At 46.6% G+C, this 6,095-nt stretch overlaps 1 pseudogene; it reads right to left on the bottom strand.

Moving 5' to 3' along the window:
- Positions 1–2,187: 2,187 nt before the first annotated feature.
- On the bottom strand, positions 2,188–3,616 carry LOC136505898 (uncharacterized; annotated as a pseudogene).
- Between the last annotated feature and the right edge of the window lie 2,479 nt (positions 3,617–6,095).

Here is a 6,095-nt window from a genome sequence, read left to right on the forward strand (position 1 = left end):
TAGATTCTCGTCCAGGCAACGATCGTGACCCCCTACGCCTGGGATTGCTTGCCTGGCCAGGCGTTGCCTGGGAGGCTTGAATCCAAACAAGCCCCTAATCCGAATTCTACAGCCCGCGCGTGCACCAATGACCTGACATGTTAGGTTATACTCAAAAACTTATTCTCTGCTGAATAGAGTAGGAGCTCTGCCAAACAATTTTTCAAAGATAAGTGATTCTCTACTGATTTCGTGAAATGATTCTCTAAATAAATTAAGATGTTGAGAGCTGGAAAAAGTAGTTTCTCTGAATAGAGTAGGAGCTCTGCCATTATAATATCGAGAGTTTATGTTAAAGAACCACAAAGAATCACTTTCGACCACAGAATCATTTCTCTTAGAAAATCAGCTTCCACATAGAATCAAAATCAGTTGGAGCTCTATCAGACCGCCCTTAGGGCCCGTTTGGTTCCACCTCCTAAGGTTTAGTCCATCGAATGTTTGGACACTAAAATACTGTATTAAATATGGACTAATTATAAAACTAATTACATAGATGAAGACTAATTTGTGAGACGAATCTTTAAGCCTAATTAGTCCATGATTTGACAATATGGTGCTACAGTAACATGCGCTAATGATGGACTAATTAGGCTTAATAGATTTATCTCGTAAATTAGTCTCCATATATGCAATTAGTTCTACGGTTAGCTCATATTTATTACTTTCAATTAGCATCCAAACGTTCGATATGATAGGGACTACATTTTAGTCCTAGATAGTTTTTCTAGACAGACCCATAATTAGATTTGTTAGTGACTCATCAAATGCTGTGTGTAGGATGCGAGAGCGAGACTGCCACGAGAAGACGCGGCCACAATAATGTTTCCAAAAAAACAAGGTGACACGGCTGACTAGAAGAGGAACGATGATGATTTTGAGAAGGCCGGCTAGCGACGGCGAGAGACGACAGCGCCGTGCACGGGGGTACAGCTACAGCGAGGGATATATGACGACGATAACGATGGTCTACCTGCCGCACGGGCACGGGATCCGGAGCGCTGGCGCTGGCTCGTCCATCTCCACTTCCACGTAAACCAAAACCGGACACGCCTGGGCAACAACACCTGTACGTACGTCAATTGGTGAATGCATCGATCCTCTTCTAGCTCTAGCTCTAGCTCTAGCTCTATTTCTTTCATTTTCGCAAACAAAGGGGCAAAGAGAAAAAGAAAGCGCACCTCCGAATTAAGTATACCGGTAGCTCCGGCGTCGCTCTCGATGGGGATGCTGTGTCCGTCCGTCAGGGCGCACACAACGGAACGGAACAGGACTACTGCAAGTACTAGCACAGCAGGGGACGGCCTGGACCGGACCTCCGGTACGGTAGCTGGACAGGCTAGGCGTCGCACAGCTGAGCTCGTCGCGTGGCCGATCCTCTCTCTAGTCACGGTCACGGATCGATCAAGGGGCGACTAGCGAGTACGCGCTGTTGCTGGGTCGTCCTCCTCCTGCCGCTGTGCACCCGTGTACGTGCTCGCTGAAATTTGCTTTGCGTTAGGCCAAAGGATTACTAGTAGTGGTTGCTAGATTGTTATTCATCTCGCACTTGTGCCATTCCTGTCCGGTGCAAGGTGAGCAGGGCCGGGGTTGGTGGCTGGCGCCAACGTATGCATGCTGCATGCATAGTTGGCTGCGGGCCATAGCTTCCCGTTGCCGCACGTGTGCTGGATGCCTATTCAATGTTGCACGGACGCTTATACGGTGGAAGTGAATTGAAGAAAAATGCACAATTGGAGTTATACTGTATCTTATGGGTTGTTGAGTACAAATCAAACATCTAAGACTAAAGGATCGGAACTCCACGTACTCTCTATGTTTATTTTCGAAGTATCGCTATGACATTGTCAAATTTCTTGGGTTCGACTAGATTTGTAGAATTTTTTTTTTCAAATACGTAAAAGATTTGCGTATCATTGTATTAAGAAGAAGAGTTTAAACATACAGACAATGCGTATCTATCGAGGTCCAAAGGAGGTCGACCTAAAACAGTCGTAGCTGGACCATAGATTTGTACAAAATATCAGTAACATTTAAACCTTCAAATAAGTTTACTATAAAAAAATTCAAAGTTCTGTCTAAGAATCTTGACAAAAAAAAAACACATGATCAATGGTAATGTTGATGCGTGAGCCATATGCATGGTTCATGGTTGATATATTATTAATTGCTGTTATTTTTCGACGACACCATGTTAATGAACCCATGTACAAGCTCTGTCTCAGCATGCTCGCTCCCATGCTAACCTAACGAACAGAGGTAATAGCTGGTAGCTAGCCAGGCACAACAAACCACGCGCGCAACCAAGAATCCACCACTATCATCAACCAAATAATAATATATGTACACGCAAGAACACGTCGATCAGATGCGTACATCACCCACCAGAAAACCCAACAACGGCGAGGTCAGCGTCGTCCGCACCACCGTGTCGTCGTGTCAACCGCACAGCCGCGGTCCATCCCCATCAGCTCCGCCGCCGTCTCCTCCGCCAGCGCCTCCAGCACGGCCGCCGCGATGAGCGCGCCCACTTCCTCCACCGACGGCCGCAGGTCCTCTGCGCGGACGCTTGCCCCGGCCATCTCCGAGGCTACGAGGCTAGTCAACCTGGCGAGGTCTTTCTCCAACGCCACGTCCTCCTTCCGACGCGCGTGCTTCTTCTTCCTCCTCCTCCTGGTCCGCGGCGTCGTTGGCGGCGTTGAGTTGTCGGTGCTGCTGCGGCGGCGCCGGCCGTCTTTGGACTGGGTGCTGCTGCTTCGGTCTCTGGCGATGGCGATGACGTCGTCCAGCAATGTGTTGGGAGTGTAGGCGGACTCAACGAGCTCGCCGAAGATGGCCAGGGCTTCTGCGGTGGACGGTGGTTTCGATTAATGGCGCGTTAGACTTTGGCAGCTTGTACGAGCTCGATTCGATAATGGCGGGTGACAAAGAGAGATGGTGGCTGGGGCGGGTGCTTGCTTACGTACTCGGCGCGTGCGGCGGTGGCGGCGAGTGCTCGAACAGGCGCTGCTCCCGCACGGACACAGGGCTGAGCTGCTTCTTTGAGGACTCGTCCTCGTCGTCGTCGTCTTCCTGCTCCCCGTCGTCCTCCATGTGCTCTTCGACGTGTCCGGCTCCGGGGGAAGCGGGACGAAGAGCGAGCTCGAGGCTGTCCGGCGTCCTCTGCTTTTCGGCGACGACGCGCCGGCACCCGATGGCGGCCCGCTGCTGCCGGTCCTTCGTCGCCGCAGGCACCGTCGACGTGCCGCTGAGAATCTTGGAGAGCAGCATCCTTAGCACGCCGCTCCGACGGGAGCACTTCTTGTTCCTCGCCGGCCGCCTCAGGATCCGGCCCGTGCTTCTGGTCTTGGGCCAGCACGTCGAGCAGGCGCCGCCACCGCACGCGGTGGCGTCGAGGAAGGCCGGGGAGCAGCCTCTCTCGAGGAGATAGAGGTCGAGGGAGAATGGCTCCTGCTGCTCACCAAGGACCTCCGACAGGCGGCGGCGGCTGCTGCTGCCGAACCGCGACGGTGAAGGGTGGGACATGGGGCAGCACGGGGAAGGAAACGGATGGACAAGGCGAGGTGGAAGGAGGAAGAGACGTGTGACGTGTGTGTGCAAGTGGAACAGCCTGTTGGAGCATATATTCGACGTGGGGGTGAAGAAGCGCGGGGAAAGAAGCTTTACAACTTTTTCATTAACAACTTTGGGGGGAAAATGGGATTAAAAGTTTACCCTAGAAACAAAAATACCGAAGGGACCAATAGAAACAAAAATCACGAAAACCAATGAAAATCGGATGAAATTTTGGGTAATATTTTTGAATCTTCATGAAATTTTGGCTAAAGTTTGAAACAAAAACTAAGCGAAATGGATATGAAATTATCAATACATGTATTTACTGGGAAATCTAGCCGATTTTCGGTGAAAGCTAGACGAAATTCAGAACCCTGCACACGTGCTCTCGTCATTCGTCACCCACCACTTTACCGGTAGAAAGGGAAATCACCGATTGTATGAGCTTGTGCATTACTGTTATATATATATATATAGTAACTACAACAGTAAAACTAGCTTGAGAGTTGAGACATAAAAGTTACAATATCTCCACCAAGGATCTAATGATGAACCAGGGACAAAAGTAAGGGTAAGCGGTGGTGGAGCCAGGAATTGAACTTGAGGAGGGCCGGGCAAACATGTTCATTATCTAACGTTGTATACTACAGAACTATATAGACCAATGAATGCAAAAATCACTAAGATTCACTTGTGTTAAGAAGCCAAGAAAATATTGTGTAGGAAGCATAGAATTTTGGAACCAAAATGGGGATGTATCTACTTGCCTAGGTCAGCGCCTGTTGCACTGGGTGTGGTGTGGTCTACGAGTGCAACAGGGCTGCAGCAGTACTTTTCAGCGAACGAACAATATTTTTCTCTCACAACAAATTAGCATAAGCCAAATTTCAGCATAAGCATTAGCATAATGTATTGGACATGCAAACCCCCTGGACGCAGCCTCTAATGGACTTTAAGACAATATACGACCCAACGGACCAAAAAGCACAGATCCTGGAAACTGACTTGCTTCAAAATGATTCCTGTTTACTCTGAATGAATTTTGATGTCAAACCAAAACTATTGGTTAGCTTATGAAATTATGCTTCTATGCATATGTGTATCATCATCGAAAACGGATTTTGTATACATCTTGGGCGTCGATTTTTCCCAGAACTGCTCCTAAAATCCGAGATGGATTCCAACTTGAATTAGACTGGGCCTCCACCATGACTTGGATGACTTCGACGTCCACGCTAGTCCTCTTCGATCATCTCCATGAATTATATCAAAAGGGGTGATGTCCTCATCAGCCATACTATTAAGAGAAGAGTTCTAAAGTGATTGCAGTTATCTAGTGCCACTAGGTGATTACATTCTTTGCATATGTATTTGACCTAGTGATGTGGTGAGAAAGCAAGCGAAAATGCTTTTGAAATGTTTTGAAAATACTAACTTAGTACTTAAAGGTGAAGGTGTTCATGAAATACATTTTACGTATTAGACAAACAGATTTGCATAAGCCGATCGACACAAAAATAAAATACCTTCACATTCTATACCTTTACTACAAATTAACATGAGACCTTTAATAGAATATACAAGGTGATTATATGTAATAAAACACATACAAATAAATATAATTTTATTAGATGTGGCTTGCCTGTGCAGGAACCAAACACGAAAGCACTACATATGTTTATGTTAGTTTAGGTTGTGCTGCATAAATCTAATGCAGGCTAAAACTAATACATGCAACCAATCAGATTCTATGTGTCTAAATCAAAGGTGAATTGTATGGTCCAAAAGAGTATAGTCGAATGTGTTGAGAAACTCACGACTAGCCTAGAAAGCACTCGAGAAGTCAAGATGCAAGCTTGATCAAATTTCCTTGGTGGGAGACAGTAATCCGTTGGAATCCATACGCCAATTCCTTGAAGCTATCTTCATGTGGTGTTAACGTTTTAGTCTTAGTTCATACTCCCTCCGTTCCAAATTCTAAATCATTCTAAGAATCTTGGACAGTTAAATCATCTTAAGTTTGACCAAAATTATAGAAAGAATTACAAAAATTTGTGACATCAAATAGGTATGTTATGAAAATATAATTAATGGAAAATCTAGGATATTTAGTTGGCATAAAAAATGTTATTATCTTATCATACAAATTTGGTCAAAGTTGAGATGCTTTGACTCTCCAAGATTCTTGGAATGACTTATAATTTGGGATGGAGGGAGTAATATTTTTCCTAGTTTATAGTCCTCTTCTTCTTCTTTAGATAACCATCCATTTCCTTGTTCTTCAACCATGAATCTCTCAAGGGGCATCTCTGATGCATCCCTCTGAGGGATGCCTATGACCGAGCCCGGAGCCCAGAGCGAGGAAGCGAACTGGGAGCGCCTTCAATTAAGCAGAGCATTGGAGTGCGGTTCGCCTCTACCTAGAGTGAGAGTCACCTCTGACCGAGCCCAATCCCGGGCCGATGGGGGAGCAGACAGGGAGGTGGTTGCCTCCGATCGAG

The sequence above is a fragment of the Miscanthus floridulus genome, chromosome 14 (assembly GCF_019320115.1).
Source record: "Miscanthus floridulus cultivar M001 chromosome 14, ASM1932011v1, whole genome shotgun sequence".
NCBI classification, from domain to species: Eukaryota; Viridiplantae; Streptophyta; class Magnoliopsida; order Poales; family Poaceae; genus Miscanthus; species Miscanthus floridulus.